The 19,779-nt window shown below is 40.2% G+C and overlaps 1 long non-coding RNA gene across 4 annotated transcripts in view; it reads left to right on the forward strand.

The window, feature by feature from the left end:
* Positions 1 to 19,167, forward strand: part of LOC307105846 — a 117,206-nt gene extending 98,039 nt beyond the window's left edge. For 2 of the 4 annotated variants that reach the window (XR_013814056.1, XR_013814057.1), the window contains exons 9-10: positions 12,924 to 13,094; positions 17,811 to 19,167. This is a non-coding gene — a long non-coding RNA (uncharacterized lncRNA). The remainder of the gene's footprint in view (positions 1 to 12,923; positions 13,095 to 17,810) is intronic. The other 2 variants (XR_013814058.1, XR_013814059.1) reach the window with 1 other exon arrangement.
* Positions 19,168 to 19,779: the final 612 nt, after the last annotated feature.

Genomic DNA, 19,779 nt, shown 5'->3' on the forward strand with positions numbered 1-19,779 from the left:
ATATAATAGACATACACATTCACCACCACTGCCTCCTTTTTTGTTTCTTTGATTATTCAGGGCTTTGCAATCAAACTAAGCCGGAGTTTTAGGACCCTTGGGGCAGCATCTTTTAGTTCCCCGTCAGGCTACGCTGAAAAACAATCAATCTTGCTCTTGCACTCACTTGGCGGAAGTGCCACCGCACGGATTGTGCAGTGCTTTGCTCTTGCCATGAAGCCTGGGTGACAAAACTTTTTACAAGAAGCTGACTGTATTTGGGGTTATGAATATGCAATGACTCTCATTAGTATTGAAGCGCCAGAGCAGGGGTTGACATCCCCCACCACTTTGAGTTGCTGCAGAATCAGCTAATGAATTGTCTTGCTCTTTCGCGCACACAGCCTGCTGCTGTGGCTCCTACGTTCCAAGGGGAGTTGCCCAGTTTGAGAAGACCACTGACTGTAGAAATTAATTGTCAAGATCTACTCTCGATTTTGTGAAATAAGGTTTAGACAGTGCTTAGATTGTTAAAACAAAAGAGCACTAAACTTTGCATGAAATAATATCCCGAATAGGAAAATTCAGGAAGAGAGATGAGAATGCATATATGTCCTTACAGTCACCGCTGTGTATAGACATGCTTCCATCCTGCATCATTGTACAGTGTGTGTATCTATATATAGATGAAATCAAATCACAGAACTCTGACATTCTGCTTGTTTGTCTATTATCCTTCCAAATAGAGCAAACAGAAGTAATAGAAAACTCACAAAATGAATGGGGTAGAAACAAAGCTATTTCATCAATTCTTTACCATATTCTTTCCTTCTTTCTTTCTTTTTTTTTTCACTCCTGGGTCTCTGCCAAACATTTTGCAGCTCATACACATACAATCTTTCATGAATATGTTACCAGTAAGGATAGGTTTCTAACCACTGATTAAGATATCTAAGCGGATTTGCAGTCTGTGAGAAGATGCAAAAGTGCTCAGAAAACACTTAGAATCATCCCTTTTCAATAGGATGAATTAAATGTATGTTTCCATACTCCTCCTCCCTTGAAATTTCCTTTCAACTGGAAGAGAAGTTCTGTGGCTTGCTACAGATTGTAAAATAGGGATTGAATTGAAATAGATCATGCTAAAAGGTAGGGGATGTGTAAGCTGTGCAAATAAGGCAACAAAGACTAAGTTCTTATGTTCAGGTATTTGCTCTTTAGTCATTTGTTTAATGTGCAATGGAAAGGCGCCTCTTACGAGGAAGCAGATATATGTTATGTTGGTAGAGCTTTAGAGGGTAGTGCTATTATAATTTTAATATCTGTTTGACCCATCACTAGAAACAAGAAAAAACTAAAGCCCAAGAACATACACAAATAGTACCGAGTATGAGTGCAGCTTAAAATAAATGCAGTATGACAAAAGTGGCTCAAGCATCATACATCAAACACTTGTTACCTCTGCTGGTCTTGGTGACTGCACATGACTAAGAACAAATCAGTGATAAAAATCTCAGGAAAGATGGAACCAGTCTGAGCCTTTGCAAAGGCCATCCGTCATCTTATAGAGCTGTAGTGTTATTTGTTCAAGTAATCCTTGGTTTCCTATTTAATGGACACAATACACCCTCCGCTCTTAGACCAACGCCACCAAAGGAAATCTTTTTATTTCTTTATTTAAAATATTGAACACATCTTAGGACCATAAGAAATGATCACATGACAAGGTACTAAATTATCTTATTTCATTCCTAAATTTTCATTCTTGTTGCACTTCACTGTCAGTATAAGGTTTAAGAAGCTTACTGTTTTAAAGTTCCTTTATAATTAGAAGAAAAGTTCTAATCACGGGATATTTCTGATTTTTTTATGGTGTTTTCCTAAGTATCCAAACATTTTTTTTTTTAAATTATAAGACAAAGGTCTGCCTGGGTATGTAAAAATAAAGTGTTCAGCTCATGAGGCACACACTCAGATTTTAAAATATAAAAGGGGGAACAGATCAGCTGAAATTATTATATCTAACCATAAAGACTATTCAAGTTTAATGGAAATATTAACTAATATCTGTTACTATGGATATGAGAATCACATTATAAGTGAAAATATTTTATGGTAATTATAATTATGATGGTTTTGATTTGGCTCTGTAATTAGCATCTATACTCTAGACTTTGTGACTGCTGTGAAAACATTATTTATAGAAGGTTTATCCAAATATAATTTGGCACTTGTTGCCTTTATCAAATATTGGAGTTTAATGGAATAAAATACAAAGAACTTGTGCTTTTGTGTGCTTTGCTGATAATCATTTATTGCACCTCCTTTTCTATATGCAACTATGATACAATTGTGACAGCAGACAAAGCAAAATGTTGCATTGTTTCTATTCATATTATGTTAGGCTGTTCTGCTACACAATAGAGTTTGGACACTTGCAGGGCAACATCATATGTACCTATGGATTGCCCTGGCCAGGTGGCTCAGTTGGTAGGAGCATTGTCCCATACACCAAAAAGGTTTAGGGTCCGATTCCCAATTAGAGCACATACCTAGGTTGCGGGTTTGATTCCTGGCTGGGGAGCATATGGGAGGCAACCAATTGATGCTTCTCTCTCACATCAATGTTTCTCTTTCTCTCACTTTCTCTCTCTCTAAAAATCAATGGAGACATATCCTTGGAGGAGGAAATATATATATATATATATATATATATATATATATATATATATATATTCTGCAATTATTTGATTCCTCTTTTGACACTAGCATACATACCCATAATTAATATCCTGACATAGTTTTATGATTTTAATTCAGAATTGGGGTATCCTAAAGCAAACCAAGCACAGGGAAATCAGAGACACATGCTGTGTACTTGCTTACTCAAGCGATGAAACTCCTTCCCTTCACTTCCTTCCTTCCTCCCTCTCTCATAATAGGGAGGGGAAGGAATGAGAGAGGAGTTCAGCCTTTGATGAATTTACCTAAAATTTTGCTAGCAGAGGCTATTTTAATTTGAACATGTAAGTTTTGTGCCCTATTGTTTAGTTTATTCTGTTTTGACTTATATGTGCATGGAGAGGAGTAACATAATTTTTTAGTGTTTAGGGTTTCTAGAGGTCTTGATATGAACCTGTATGGACCAAGGGATTTACTTTACCATTAGCAAATGTTACTTACATATTTTTCCTTGTCAGCCAGAAATTAACATTTATTGAATACAATCTGGGTGCCGGGAGTGAAGAGAGGTGGATTAAGAAAATATAGAAAGCAGAATCCTGGTACCAGGAAGTTTACAGTGTAGCTGGGATGAAAGATCACAGGGGACATGATGGAGATTCATGGGGACATGATGGAGATTCATTTTCAGGGCGAGGTATCAACAAATACACATGGATTTAGTGTGCACTAATACGGAAGTGTTTCAGAGCTGCCATTGAGATGTGAGAACAGCCTTAGGAGAGACAACTATAGAGATTCCTCATAGGAGGTTCCTACCTGGATTTTGGAAGTTTAAAGATTTTATTTAAAATGTATTAGATTTGGCTTCACTTTGAAACAGGATTTATGTATCTAAAACTCACTTTATATTGATTTGAATGTAACATTTCTTATAGAAGTGACTTAATTTGAAGTGTAGAACTGTGTGTTTATAACATGCTTTTCATTTTTCTCACTTAAAAATTTTTATCTTTAGTTAGGGAAAAACACATATCTTGTTTACCAAACTACCAATTTTAAATGTAAAAGTGAATAGATACAGGGATAGGCTTAAAAAGATTAGAGTACCATCATTTTAAACAACACTTTTTCTTCCTTAAGGCTTTCCCTAGTAGTCTTACCTAAGTACACGTGTAAATGTTGACTCTATATTTGATACCCAGCAAAATTATGCAGAGATTTCTGAGTACTCTAAAACTGAAATAACCCTAACCAGTTTGGCTCAGTGGATAGAGTGTCGGCCCGCGGACTGAAGAAGGGTCCCTGGTTCGATTCCGGTCAAGGGCATGTACCTTGGTTGCGGGCTCGATCCCCAATAGGGGGCATGTAGGATGCAGCTGATGGATGTTTCTCTCTCATCGATGTTTCTAACTCTCTATCCTTCTCTCTTCCTCTCTGCAAAAATCAATAAAATATATAAAACCAGAGATAGTCATTGTATACCCTGTGGCAGGGGGAAATGTATTCCTTTACGAGGTCCCTGAAAACTGATATAATTGTTTAATTCTAGCCACAAACCTGGCTCTCAGTAAAGTTGTAAAGTTGTCTAATTTCTACCCCTTAACTTTCATGCTGTTCTTCTTACCCTTCTCCTACTCTCCTCAGATATTAATGATAAAGGCTTGAGGTTACCCGCTCCGAGGTCATTTGCTTTTCTAGTAGGAGTCTCTGGGGTTTGACGTGCGTTTGGTGTGTGGCAGGCACTGTGCTGGGACCTTCCTTGAAACATCTGTATTGAGTGGTGCAGAGAAACGTATTAAGTGAATTGTCAGGATCACACAAAGAGCTAGGCTTTGAGTCCCAGTGTTTCAGACTCTAAAACCTGTGCTCTTTGCACTACAGCGAAACATTTTTAGACTTACAATAATATGGTGGCCTTTAAATGAGATGAGGTGGATCTAATTAGTGCTACTTACTCATAAAGCCAGTTTTGTATTGTTGCACCTTCAGTCTTTTAAATGCAGGCTTATTTGAGGAGGACTTTAAGCTTTGTTTTGAATTTATTCAATTCAATTCAATTTAGTGAACATTTATTGAATGTCTCTACTTTGCCAGGCACTGTGTTAGATGCTGGTGGTATAAAGATAGTCTATTTAGGGAAACATTAGAAATAACTATAATACAATTCACTGAATGCTATAATAGAGGCATATGCAAGGGATCATTGGAACATATGGGGGAATAATTAATTTGAAGGAAGATGTTAAGGAATGCTGTTTGAACAGAACTTTGACGGACAAGAAGTAAGAATTTGCCAGAAGGACAGAAGGAGTTTGATAATTTATTTCAGGTGATGGGAACAACATGAGCACGTGTGTAAATATACCTTGTATATTTTGGGATATGGTAAGAGTGGTACATTGCAAGAGTGGTAGGTTGTAAGAGTGGTCACAAATTCTACCCTTTCCTACACCCAATCCTGGCAATGTGATATTGAAGATCCTTCCATTAGGAAGTGGAGTCTGTGTCCCATCTCTGAATTTGGGTTGGCCATGTGATTTGCTTTGGCCAGCGGACTCTAGCAAATGTGAAAGTGCTTATGCGCTGGGGCTTCTGTGCTTGGAACCCTGAGGCCATATTGTCAGCGAGCCTAGGTTATCCTGCTGGAGAATCAGGGCCACCTGCAGGAGGGCAGAGGCTCTGGCTGACAGTCTACTAACCACCAGACGTGTGAGTGAGATTGTCTTGGACCATCTGGTTACCAGTCGATCCCCCAGACACATGGGAGAGTCCAGGAGAAATCTGTTGTCAGCCCAGTCAGGAAGACCCAGATGATTTGCACAGTTATGGACTAAATAAAATATCATTTTAGTCAGTAGGTTTGGGGTGTTTTGATATATAGCAAAGCTAGAAGGTCTAAGTAGAGTGTAGGGGATGTGGGAGGAGGCATTTCCTGGAGATGAAGAGGATGGGTAACATTTGCAATGTCATGTTAAGAAGTTTAGACCTATTTTGTAGGACCAAGCTTCCCAAACTTTATTGATTGATGTACCACTTTTATGTTTTTAAAAATATCTGCATACTATAGGAATTAATTTTTAATTGCTCAGATTTTATACTAAAATTTATTTTGAAAGCAAACTCAATATTAATTTAAAACCCCAGGCTGATCTGTTAATTCTACTTTCCTAGACCTATTAAAATATATTCTAAAAGTAGGTCTGTGTGCTATCAGAAATCATTTTGTATTCCTCTTATGCTTTGCTGTGTTCTTGGATTTCCGGCTTTAACCAGTAGGAATCAGGAGCATGTGGAAACTAATTTGAAGTAGAAAAGGTAGGAAGGAGTGAGGAGTCTACTGCAGAGGTCCAAGTGGGATATGGCACATTATAGACAGACTTAAGATGCGTTCTGAGGAAGAAGAGAAAGGATCTGGTGACAGATTTGATGTACGTGTAGTGGGAGTGGGGAGTGTGAAGTACCCACTGAGTGGATACTATAAAGAAAGGGAGGAGTAAAAAAATAAAGGTAATAGATCTATGGCTGTGCTTGTTGAGTATGTTAGTAGGTTATTTGAAAACAGGCCCACTAGGCATTTGCATATATGGATTGGGCTTATTAAAATGTTGTTTTTTAAATATAAGCATCTAAGTGATAGTTGAAGTCTCAGGAGTAGATAATGTCAAGAGGAAGTAGTTAGTACAAATTTTCAGTTTTTAATTTTTCTCATCCCCAAACTCTTAGTGATGTGATTTAGTGCAGCTAGAAATACTGAGTGGTTCATATAGGTAATGATTCTCAAATGGGGGTGGAAAGTGTCTTTGTAGTTTGAAAAAAGTGTTCTCCAAATGATTTTCATGTACTACCCTTCACCCCCCTCCCCCCAGTCGAGTTAGTGAAATGAGGACAGGGCTGAGGAAGAGGAAGAGAAGTTGGTAAAATGGACAGAGTGATCTGAGATGTAGATCCCTCTAAGAGGGAGAGAACTTTTACAGAAGTGAAGGAACTTTAAAATGAAGGGACATGCCATGGTACTAAATTCTACAGAGGATTATTCTTTAACCCAAACTGGCTCATCAATGTATATTACATGGCATGTAATGGGGGCATAGTAAATATTTGGATGAATGATTTATGTAGAACTGTTTTGTGTTTGAAACACTCCATAAGACTCAAGTATTCAAGTCAAACAGGATTTGTAATTGTACTGCCTTGGGCTCCAACCAAAATCAATGTGAGTTTTAAAAAGTTGTGTTTCTCTGTCCATGGTCGGTGTCTTAGAAGAGCGGGCCCTTGGGCATCACAGCCCTTATCTCAGTGCAAAGTAGTGTTTGAGGCTGTTTTCAGGGAATAATGTCAATCAACAACCCTACGGCCACTCCACACATGGGCCTCCTCCTAACCTGTGCACCTGTGGTTCCCAGAAGTAAGTTAGTTGCCTTATGATGATTTGGGTTGATGGAATGAATTTATTGGACTGGCAGAACTGGAATGCCATCAACCTATCTGGTTCTCAAATAATTTTTATACTCATGTTAGCAGCTCCTTTTATATTGTTACTGTTTTTTAAGTGACATCAATTTCTACCCTGCTCTGCCTGTGGTTAAGAAAAGGCCCTGGATCAGGACAGCAGAGTGTTCTCAGACCGCGATTTGGTGGCTGCGCCTCCTGCTTGCAGAGCGCTCAGCAGCACGCACTGGGTTGACATCTGGCATTCACGACTCCTGTGAGACTGGCTTCCCCCTAAATGTGCCCTGAAAGCATCCCTGCTGTGCCCCTTCTGTGCAAGTGTAAACACATCACAGGAAATGAGCAAGTAAAGACCTACTTTTCCTGAAGGAATCAAGAGAGCCCCTCACCCAGCTGGAGAGCGGGCTTTGGGGTCCAGCTTCAGGAAATTGGACCAGTCATTTGGGCAGAGGCTGCTGTCTTGTGGCACCTTCGTCCCTTGCTCCCTCTCAACTCCCCGGGTGCACTGTTCTCAGTTATCTGGCTGAGGAAAATTGCTCCAGGACCTTCAAAATGTGAAGTAAGGGTTATCTTTCATTGTAGAGTCATTAGTGCAGCTGGATTTAGTTATTTATCGTTGTCCATTTGGCACTGTCCTTACTGAGGTAGAGGACTCATTTTAAAATTACTGAAGCAGTCTAAAGTTAATGCTAAAAATAAATGTATCTATTTCTATTTGTTTTAATATGAAGATAAGCCATTACAGTGATTAGAGAAAATAGGCACATAACAAGGAAGTTAAGACAGCAAAATAAAAGAGGAAAGCCTTTTCCCTCCCTTTCCCTCACTGGCTTCCCAATCCCGTTTTATTTGCTCCAGCCTAATGGGTGCATTTTATTTTTATTTTTATTTTTTAATTTCTTTATTGGTTAAGGTATTATATATTTGTCCTCATCCTCCCATTACCTTCCCAACCCCGCCCCCACCACTCATGCCCTCACTAATGGGTGCATTTAAAATAAAATCCACTCACTCTCTTTGCTCTCTGTCTTCCTGCTACTACAAATAGCTGAGCCCCTCTTTCAGATCCACTTAAAGGAAACACAGGCTTGAATGCCCCCATCCTGGTTTTGTCTGAACTGCTGCATCCGCAGCACACCCAGGACCCACTGCTGGAGCGGGGGCACCTGGGCGGTGAGGCAGCGAGGAGAGCCAGCACAGCCCAGTGAGTCAGGCGGGCCTGTGTGGAAGCGCGTAGGTGAGCCAGAAGCTAATGAGAAAAGTAGGGGGCCGTCGCTAATTCTGATGTGGGGAAATCTGAAAGGCTCTTCTGCATGCCAGGGTATTTGAATATTTGGCAAACAGCTGGCTGGGCTCTGGGAGAGCGCCTCTTGATTCGCCTGCTCAGATGTTCAAAGATAAAATGAGGCAGCCGGCGCGCCAGCACATAGCTCATAGCCTTGCAGTCAGTTTTGAATTTAGATTTGAATTGTGATATCAATGTCATGGTGGCACATGCTTTGAGAAAGTACTTACAGAGAATAATTGAAAGATTCAGTGTGAAGCTTCTGAAAGCCGTAATTTAAAGTTCCAGAAGCCTCCATATTACTCTCACCATTAAAATTTAAAGTGACAGAAGCCCAATTATGATAGTTATTTTCTTAAATAAAATCATATTTCTACCCCAAGTGAAAGATTCATTGCTGCTCACTAATCTCTGTCAGGAGAACCCATCTCGGGCCGCGTCCAGTGTCAGCAGTGAAGATGGTTCGCTTTATCCTGGGGACAATGAGGCGACTGGGGGAGCAGAGCGGGAGACCTCCTCGGAGGAGCTGGACTTGCAGGAGGCTGATTTGCATGATAATCACCATCATGGATCCTCTGTGGTGCCAGCCTCCACACTTAACCAAATGCAGTATAACTTTAATAGCAGCTGAGAAGGCCCAGTAGGAGCCCTAGCACACATTTTGCCAAACCTAAATGATGTCAAAAACCGCTAGTTAAGAGGGTTGTAAAGCTAAACCCCACTGAGGAATGGAGACTTGTAACATAACTTTAAAACCTGATTAAAGAAAGAAATACTTGAGAAAGGCTATAACTTTGGGGACCATTATAAGATATGAAGCTCTTCCTCTTCCTCCTCCCCTTTTTCCTCCTCCTCCTTCTTCCTCTTCCTCTTCTTCTCACGGAAATCTGTTTACCAGAAGAATTTGTTTACCAGGAGGATTTCTGTGGCCATTGAAACCACGACATGGAAATAGATCAGTGGGAATACAGAAACATTTCAGTGCAGAAATTTCTTTATCAGTTAAAAGCATGGAGTCAGACTTTTAGACTATGAATTTTTCCAAATTCTCTGGTCCATTAGGTTTTCCACCATCCTGCATGGTGATTTGGGGAATATTGTGTAATGGTAGCCAGAATTGCAATGAAAAAGTGCACAGGGCCAGTCAAGCTTCAACAGAGACAGAGGAGAATGTGAATGAACTAATGTTATGATGCACGATGGTGAATGATACGGAGTATATATACATCAATACTAATCTAAGCAATGTCTTATAAATAATAAATCATGTAATTTCTCAAAAGTATCACACTGTGATAAAACATTTACAAGTAGGTTTTGGGTTGGCTGTTGTGTCATGACTTTAGCACAGCCAGTCCTGTGGCAGTTTGCAAGTTTAAATTTTGTTGTCTGGCATTAGCCCCAGAATCTCTCTCCACCTTTTTTTACAAAACTGATCCTATGATATGAACTCAACTTCTTTTCCTTCATCCTTGCCTCGAATCACGTGGCTTTCCCTCTTCCTTCCATTTTATTCACATCTCAGTGGTGTCTCTTCCACTTGACATTTTTTGGCCTTTTCCTGAAAAAATTCCTTCCCCAAATTCCCTACTCTGTTTTTCTTCTTTTAGTTCTTCTTAAGTTGTCTACTTTCTTGCCTCTTCCTTTTCACCATTTACTCTCTAACCTGTTGCAATCTAGACTCAGCCACCACTGACACTACCATCACGGGCAAAGTCTACACTCCTACTTCACAGGCCACTTTTCTGCCCTCAGGGAGAGGGGCTTCCATAACTGACACATGTGGAATGAATAAGTGGGCCAGCTCAGCTTATGCCACCTTTTCTCTACCCAGAGGAGGGCCTGCCTACGGAGAGCCCACACTCTCCCTGAGTCTGGGAGGCCCCCCCACCCGCCCCCCCCCGCCCCTCCCCCCGCCACACACACTCCCAGGCTGCATGAGCCTGGCTCTGGAGAAGGCCTGAGTTGATGGTTTTCCAGCAGCCACCAACCTTTCAGACCTCATGGACCACCAGTGGTCCACGGACCACAGGTTGGCGACTGCTGGAGTGAGCTTGGTCTGGCTTTCACAATAAGCTGCCTCCTCTACTCTGGTCTCAGTAATCAAGGTTATACTTTAGCCTCTCATCTCTTTTATTTTTGTATTCTTAACTTTTTTAGAACCCAGGAGAGGAAGGGGTGTTCTCAATTTTGGGGAATTGCTTGGAAACCTAAATAAATGCAATAGTGTATGCAAAGCAAAAAGTTAAAGTCCTCTCTTCCTAATCTTACTCCCCAGAGGCTTGATTCCTCTCTCTCCCTCCCTCCCTCCCTCCCTCCCTTGAGAGGACACAGCAAAAAGGTGGCTGTCAGCCAGGAAGGGGACCCTCACCAAGAATCGAATCTGCTCCTATCTTGATCAGCCTGCAAACCTGTGAGAAAGAAATGCTTGTTGACTTAAATCTGGTTCCACCGCCTACCCACAGGGCACCAGGCCTACAACATTAGTTGGGCTGCCCTCCACCTAGATTGTTTTGCTTGTATCCCAAGGCTACTCCCCTGGTAGAGAGGCCTGTGGTAGCTCATTTACAAGTTGACCTAAAGACAAGAAGAGACCTCCATGCGGTCTGACTGAGCTGTGGGATCCTGACTGCTTTAGGTAGGCCCCCGAAGGCTGGTAGAATTGGTGTGGAACCAGCTACACCGTGATGGCCTGTGAGGGAAAACCCACACTGTGTATCGGGGACTTGGCTCTGGCAGCAGACCTGTGCCTGACCTACACACTTGTGCATTTTCCTCACTCAGGGTACACATGGACGCATGTCTTCATTAGAAACAAGTGCAGATGGAGCAGCAAAGAGGGCCTGTTAAACAGCCAGGAATTTCGACACAATGTGCACATTTAGACAGCACTGCAGCAAGGACCAGCAGCCTGGCTCTGTTAGATCATTTCGCTGCTCACCAAGAGATTTGAAATGGACTTTTAATTATTATTGCCGATTTGCTATGGCTATATTCCTTAATATGAACATCTGATTAGGATTAATTTTCTTTAATTGATGAGTAGATCACTGAACTTGTAGGATTGAATTTGTTGTCATATATTGCCATCTGTACTATATTGTTGTATTGGCATATGTTATGCGTTATTATTATTTTTTTTGCTGGAGTACAAATTACAGGCACTTCTTATCTGTTTTAGTTTTGAGGTTACTCCTCTTCCTCCCTTCACCATTGTATGGCTTTTTAGATTTGTTAATGGAGATAGAGCAGGTCCAAGTGTCTATTAAACTCTTTTTTTATATACAGTAAAACCCATTAACACGGACCTCACTAAATTTGGAATTTATGATAATGAGGGCAGGGCCCGGGTTAAAGTTTACTTTTGCATTGTCTCTGAATGAAAGCTTTTCTGGGCTAACACGTAGTATAAATACAATTACGGGGGGTGGGAGTGGCACTATTACTTTAAAAAGCAGTCTTTTCAAGCACTCCAGGGAAAGGCCTTGCAGGGGAGGGAGGGAGGTGGTCTGCAGAATGCTCAGTGCAGACCGTGCTGCTCACCGGCCATGTGACCTTGGACAAATGACTCAGCTTCTCTGAGAATCTTTCCTCGTCTGCAAAATGAAGACAGTTATCTAATTGATGGGATTGCTGTGAGGGTTACATTTAATGTGTCGAAAGTGCCTGGTATGAGTATGTACTTCATAAATGGCAGTTAATTATTACCTACCTAAAGTAGCTAATTTCAAATGCTTCTCATTTTTTTCCACTAAAGCAGGGTTCTTTAGTGCTTTAGAGTTTTGTTAACCTGATCTGAAATATTGCTTTCCTATTATTACTGATTGAAGGAAGACCTAGCAGTTTGGTGTGGTAGAGAAAATCATGCATATACTTTAGAGTCAGACTCAGGTTTGAAAGTGATTCTATCACTCATTAGCTACATGGCCCTAAGCAAGTTACATAATGTTGCTCAGGTTTTATTTTTTAATTTGTGAAAATGAGCTGATAATACCTCCCGGACTTGCGTGAGGACTCAGTGAGATGATGCATGTAAAGTGGTCAGCCCGGTGATTTTCATGTAGTATCTCTCAGACATCAGATGTTGCTATTATCGTGATCTTTTTGACAGTAGTCCACACTCAAGACTTTTCATTAATTCAGACTTGTCTTCTTCAGTTCACCTAATTAATGGATTTTACTCTAGATGTAATCTTCATTCTGATGAGAATTTTAAATATGTAAGTAAAAAATTATAGAGAAGCAAAATGGCTATATAGATAGGTAGAGTAAAAGAGGAAAAATAATATTTTAAAAGTGGAAGTACAAGGCATTAAGTTAGACTTAAATTACTGAATAGTAAAATTTGTGCAGAATCTTTGTCCTTTATGAAAGATCTTTATATTAGCCAGGAAGAAATAGAGATGTATGTACACAAAGTAGAAAGTGTAGAGAGGGACCAGCTCATATCATTCATTGGAGAGGGAAGCAGTAAGTCTATGTTCAACTTTATTTTCATCTTGTTGCTTTCCCCTGTGTTTCATAGGTTGTATGGATGAGAAATTGAAGCACTGTCATGTCCTGCATAGAGACTATAATCTCTCCTCCCCTAATGACAGGCCTTCACAGTTTGTCAGAATTCATCACCTCAGTAGATCAGACTGTATTACTTTGATGACTGGCAAATGGGTGCCACTTGTGAAATGAAAGCAACCAGGTGTGTATGTGTGTGTTTATTAAGTACTCTTCAATAGGAGAAATGTGTTTTACTGAAAACTCACTCCTGTTATTTTTGTAGAAGCAAGAAGTGCTCATCTTCCTTTGGGAAGACATAGAATTATTTTTCATGAGATTCTGAGCTATGATAATACAAATTCACAACCATAAATATGTTATAAAATCAGTTTTCTCATAATATGCATGCACAATGGAACCTTGTGATAAAAACTAGAGGGGACAGAACCAGTTATGTTGGGGTTGTGTGCCTTTGACTTTCCAGGGCTGCCCAATTTAAGCAGATTGTTTTTAAAAGTAAAATCAGTTCTTTAAATTGACAACCAATGGCTTAACATATAAGAATTTTCATATAAGTATATTCACAAGTCAGACAAAACCTTTTGTTAGACCATGTTTTCTAAGATTTGGGTCAGAAAAATGTCACCTCTCTAATGCACAACATATTGATTAGTTGTATTATTTCAATGTGTATTTTTTTGAAGTACTTAATAGTTAATTGTTAAAGTATGACATTCTTTTTCTAGATCAGCATATCAACAGAAATAGCAAGAATAACTAATTTTTATTATATGCAGATCTGTGCTAGAAGCTGGGGATATAATGGGAAGCAAAAGAAAAAAAGACAGTCTTATTTGCTAACAACAACCTGTTAAGTAGGTCTAAAAAAAGAAACAAGTTCATAGAGTTTAAATAATTTGTCCAGTGTTGGAATAGCTAGTGAGAGCTAGAATTATAGTCCAATATTTGTTACAGCAGCCTAATCTATATCCAGGTTAAGAGACTCTAAAATACAGTGGTTGAAACAAGATAGAGGGAGCTCCCTGACAACGTGGAGTTGTATATCAGCTCCGACTGCTTATGCTTAGACTGTTGGGTAAGGGAGAAAGAAAATTCCATCTTATTACCCTCTGCCATCCCTAGGTGTTTGCCTCATTCATATGTCTGAGATATATAAGAATTCTCTTTAATATATTTTTAAACATTGATTTTAGAGAAAGAGGAGGGGCAGGAAGAGAGAGAAATTGACATGAGAAACATCGATCAGCTGCCTCCTGCATGCCCCCTACTGGGGTTTGAGCCCACAACTCAGGCATGTGCCTCAACTGGGAATCAAACCAGTGACCTTTTGGTGCACGGGACTACGCTCAACCAACTGAGCCACACCAGTCAGGACATAAGTATTCTCTTTAAAGGCATTCCCTAGATGTTGGACTTCTAACTTCTACTCACATCCTGCCAGCCATACTAGCTGCCAGGAAGGCCTGGAAATATACTCTTTGTGGCCATGTACTTCTCAAAATTCAGGGGTTCTATTAATAAAGGAGAAGGGGAGATAGAGTTGGCAGTGTCTGCATCACATGCTAATTAAGAGCATTGTTTCAAAGTGAAACTTTGGCCACAGACTTGGACAAGTGACAGATGATCTTATGACTTTGGGATATCCTACATTCAGTATTTATTTCTTTTCAAGTAGTACATCAAGGTTATGTACATATGTATATAGTGTGCATGTAATATATTTAAATATTAAAAATATGTGAGTTTTAATGGTTATTACATGATTCTACAGTGGTCTCTGGTCATCCGCAAGTGCTAATTCAGAATTTCACAACAGAGGAAGCCCACTGGCTTTCATCTTTGGCAGGAAGGCTTGTAAAACCCCCAGGAGTAATCTTGCTTACATTCTCACTCTGAAAAAGATATAAAATTACTCTAAGGTTTTATTGAAGCATGTATGCAATACATAAATCATAAATAACCCTGATCCAGAACTTCAAAGTTTCCTAGAATTCTTGGTCTATTCTAAATAATGCTTAGACATTTACTATAGAAAAATTAATTCACATGTATTTATTGAGAATATAATCAGATAGCAGTTATGTTGAGATGGACCCACAGATTCCTACCCAGATATCTCCTGGGGCTACAGGTACTTGGAGGAGATAAGCACAGGATAGACCTCAAGTACATACACATATATTCCTATTTGTTAACTAGGGACTGCCCTTCCCAACCCCCACCCCAAACCTAATGTAGTCACTGATAAGCACTGCTAGCCATGTAGAGCTGCTGGGAAATATTGTGTTTTGCTCTGATAGGCCTTCTTTGTTCCTTTCTCCTGGGTCCAGCTCTTTAGATCCTATTTTGCTACATGAAGTAGGAGAAAAGCAAAAATGAAAGATAAAGGTTTAAGTTAGAGCTAGTCTAATTAGTCTTCCCTAGGCTTTATCGGGGTGGGGTTTGGTATTGGGGAACATTTCCCAAGTGGAAAGCAGTTCCAGACCTGATTGCCTCATTGGTGACATAGAAGTACAGAGAAGCAATCCAAAGGGAAAACCTCAAGAGATAAACTCCAAACAGACCACATTCTTCAGAAGCCAAAACTTGAACCGTTTCTCTCATTATACCAAAAGCTGTATCCCTTTAAACAATAGTTTAGTTTGAGTCCAGTTACTTGATTCAGCCACTTCCATGGGGGTGGGTTGGCGAGTGGAGTAAGGGTAGAGAGAAGATGGAAGTGGAACTTTGCTCTCTCAGTGTAGGTTAATAGCATGTACAGGACATGACTTTCCTCCAAGTCCTCAGAGAACTAGCAGTCTGTCTGCAGAGCTAATGTCTATGAAAACATTTAGTGAAAACCAAGTACTTAAACCGTGTGATATTGATTACTCCAGAGGAATCCAGATAAGGGATAAGTCAATGTGGATTTGTTTCTTAGAGAATGCTTCTTAGATCATGTCACAAACGAGGTGATTACGAAGGCAGAGCTAATTAAGAGGGTAGAAGAAAGGGGATGAACAAAGATTCGGAGTGAGCTGAGAGGGCAGTAGACCTCTGTGCCTGCAGTGGAGACTTCATGTTGGAGACTAGGAAATGAAGCGGAATACTTCAAAAACATAGTGTTAGAATTTGTCTGGGTTGGGAAGAGTATCTCAGCAGCATAGGTTGCCAGGGGGCAGGGGGAAGTCAGGACTAAGTATACCAGGGGTTGGGAGCCTGGCTACACTAGGTTTGGCCAGCAATTCAGTCCTCAGTGACCAAGAGGATGTGATGACCTTGAGAGTGGTTCAGGGGAAGTGTTGGTTCTGAGGAGATCCAATTCACGAGGTGTGGGCAACTAGAATGTAGATACAGGTGAGATTCAGAGTCAGGAATGGTGGTGTCACGCCGTGGGGATTCTGATTCCAGCTGGATCCCAGCCAGCAGCAGGTGTCCTGGAACAGAATCTGGGGTTCTAACACTATAATATTCTGAAGATTGGGCCAATATGTTGGAGTTAGTAGGGAAATAGAGGGAGAAAGAATAATGAAGGAGTGTGGAGCAAACTCAGTGTATTTGTAGCACAAAAGGAATTCCAGTCATGCTCTCTGGCGGGCTGAGGTTGTTTCTCTGTTGCCTGCCTGATGAGGGTGGGCTGAGGTCACAGCTACTCTGAGCCTCTTAAGTGGAGACTTCTATAGGGCAGGACAGGAGCTCAGAGGGGTCCTGGAATGAATGTTGGAAGTGGAGGCCCAGTGGAAACAGCATCACTTGGAAGGAGTTGATACTACAGCTGAGGAGATCTAGGAATAGCGAGGAGGCTGCCACATTTCAGGGTGAGGAGAACCGTGTCTAACAAGGAGGGGGGGGGGGCGGGGGGGACTTAGTAGAAATAAGAAGAAAAGGGGACTGCAAAACACATTTCAAATTAAGAAGTAACAGGCTTTAGTGACAAGTTTGATATAATGGATAAAACCTAAAATGATTCCAGGTGGATTTTAAATGTTCCTGTAGTATGGCATTTTGCTCATGAGCTGAAGGGCATTGCTAAAGGGCATTGTAAACACATATGCAATGGCTTTTGGCCTATTTTTAAAACCCCAAATACATAAAGTAAATTAGTAAATAAATTGTGTTAAGGCTAAGCTTACCTATGTGTTTGCTGGCTTTACCTCTCACTGCCGTGGGTCTGCTTGGAACATTTCAGAGATGTGAATAAATAGAAATGTTTCTTGCAAAGGTGTCTGTCATTTCTGGTCTACAACAGTGTTACTAATATACATGTACATGGATATGCACACGGATATGCCTAAGGTGGAACCTACCTGAGTCCTAGCATGCTGCTCTCATGTGGCAGGGGCTTTGCCCCCACTGGGGTTGGTGTTTGTACATGCCTTTTACCAACCTGGTTATCTCGGAGCCTTTGCTGAGGAAAGCATGCTCCTGCCCGGCCAGATTGCTTCATCACAGGCTTCTCCATCTGCAGCTGTTGCTTCCCAGCCATCCACTTGGTGCTAAACGATGGGTCCCAGGCAGGGACTTGATTCACGAAGGCGTAGGTCTTGGGACCTCAGGAGGGATTTTATTCCTGTTTATCAAGGCAAGGAAGAAAAGACAGAATCTACTTGGGTAGGGAAACCTTGTTTTTGAAATGCACAGACATGTGGTGTTTCTGATTTTGTGACACGTGGATCTACACCTGGAGGTGGCATGGATTTGAAAGTCATTATTTAAGGTAAGGAAAGAAAACTTTAAACAGCATTAAAGTTTAATCCTGTTCAAACTTTCATTTACCATAAAAGAGCCTGTAGTTTTGTTGTGTTTTGAACTGTTGAGCTAAATAAACTTAGTGGTCAGCAAAAGACCAGTCCTTGTAGTTGTGAGAAGTTGTTTTAGAAAGGCTTAGATTAATAATGTGTTTGCATTTTGTTCACAGATGTACTATCTGTGGGACAGGGAGAGGCTGAACACCTGCTTCACTGAGTACCTGCTTCACATCACCTTTCACATTTTCTAGAAAAACAGCCATTGGAGAATCAACATGCTCCCTTCAACAAAAATGGAAACAAGTCAAGACCCTAAGAATGCCACCGCAGCCAGCAGCTAATCATGCGGGGGCTATGCAAGCAATCTTCAGCAAAGGAAGTTTTCAAGACAGTGTGTGCCTCACTAGCCAGAAATCAGGAAAAGTTGAACCTATCCATTTCGTCTCAGTTGCTCCTTAAATCAGTGCAACCCTTCCAAATGAACCTGAATTGAAACATGCGTTGGCTTTTCAACTTAATTGAATAATTACTACATGTGAATCACTATACGGAGCAGGGGAAGGAAAATGAGAGAGGGAAGGAGACAAATAAGATGTGGTCCCTGCCTCCCATAGATTTACAATTAGTTTCAATGAACATTTTTTTGTGTGTGTCTTCTGTTCTTAATAAGTGTGTCTCTAAGACAGGAAACAAATGGACGAGTGTATTTCTATAAGTATTTTAAGTTCCTTTAATAAAACAAAACAAAACAAAACAAAACAAAACAAAACTTCTAATGTGAACAATTCAGGACATCTTAATTCCATTTTGGACTTCTGATAGGTAGGATCCTTTTTGTTGATTCCAAAAATGTTCTGTAGACTTTAGAGATATCAACACATTATAGTTGGAGTTAATTTGAATTAAATTCCTTTTTCCCCTTTAGGTGTAGAGTGTCTGTTGGAAAACTAGATTGTGTTTGTACATTTGGTGGGGAGTGGGTGGGTGAATCACATCTGTTGTTTCAATAGGCCTCTACCTTGAATGCCTAGAGGCCTGCCGTCCTGAGTGAATTATTAGCATGGAGGACGGGAAGGTTTGGATCAAGCTTGGGGTCCTTACTCATGGACCCAAGACAGGGCAGGACAGGAGTCAAACAGACCTGGAAAATGGCTGTGTGTGAAAATTTGGCTATTTCAGTATTCATGGTGTTGTCCTCTATGTTCTATAAGTTGAGTGACTATATAGTTTTTTCAAAAAATTACTTCTGATCTGGGAGTAAGTCATGATTTTTCCAGTGTTAAGACACTAATATGATTGTAGACACTAGACATTTTATGTAGTGTCTGTGACACATTTTGTTATGTATGAGCCAACAATCGACATGCCTTTGTCTTGAGAGTGTCCATCTAAATTGAAAATGTGCCAGCCTTTTAACATTATCAACAGACTTCTTAATTAAGCTGCCGATACGTACTGCCAATAGTAGTGTGTGTCGTCTGAGAAATGAATTGTGTAAGTGCTGTTTTTCTCTTATTGAATAAATAATGTCACTCCATATAAAAGTGATTTCAAGTGTTCTTTGAGTGGGGTATTATATTGTTCCCTAAAGAATTTGATGAGAATTCTCATATTATCCCTTTTTATTTAATTTCTGAAAACTTTTATTTTGCTTCTCAGTAAAGAATTATTCTAATTTGACCAACAACTTTAGTTATATGATTCACCTTTAATAGGATGAATCACCCAGCTCCCAAACCCTGGTGATATTGTGTATTTGTTATGTCACTTTCAGTTTGCATGAAGTAGCTTTCAATATATCTGAGTTATGAACTTGTTTTGTTCTAAATTGTAGATATCTATTTTTTGTTCTGGGAGTTTTGTTAGAGGCATCATCTCTGTATTCCTGGTGCCTAGCACAGTGCCTGGTGCATAGTAGGTATGTGTTCAGTTAACACTTGGTAACCAAGGTGTGTAAAGTAGCCTTTTTTTTAAATCTATGGTTCACAAGGCTCTGTAAAAGACAGCAATCTTGCTAACAGAGTAATAAGCTTGCTATTGGTTTGTAGTTTATAATTGGATACTTTATATGTAGTTTAGTCCTCTACATTGGACCTCTTTACTGCAGCTTTGGATTCAGCAGCTCAGCCCTGTGATTTG

The sequence above is a fragment of the Cnephaeus nilssonii genome (assembly GCF_951640355.1).
Source record: "Cnephaeus nilssonii genome assembly, chromosome: 2".
NCBI lineage: Eukaryota > Metazoa > Chordata > Mammalia > Chiroptera > Vespertilionidae > Cnephaeus > Cnephaeus nilssonii.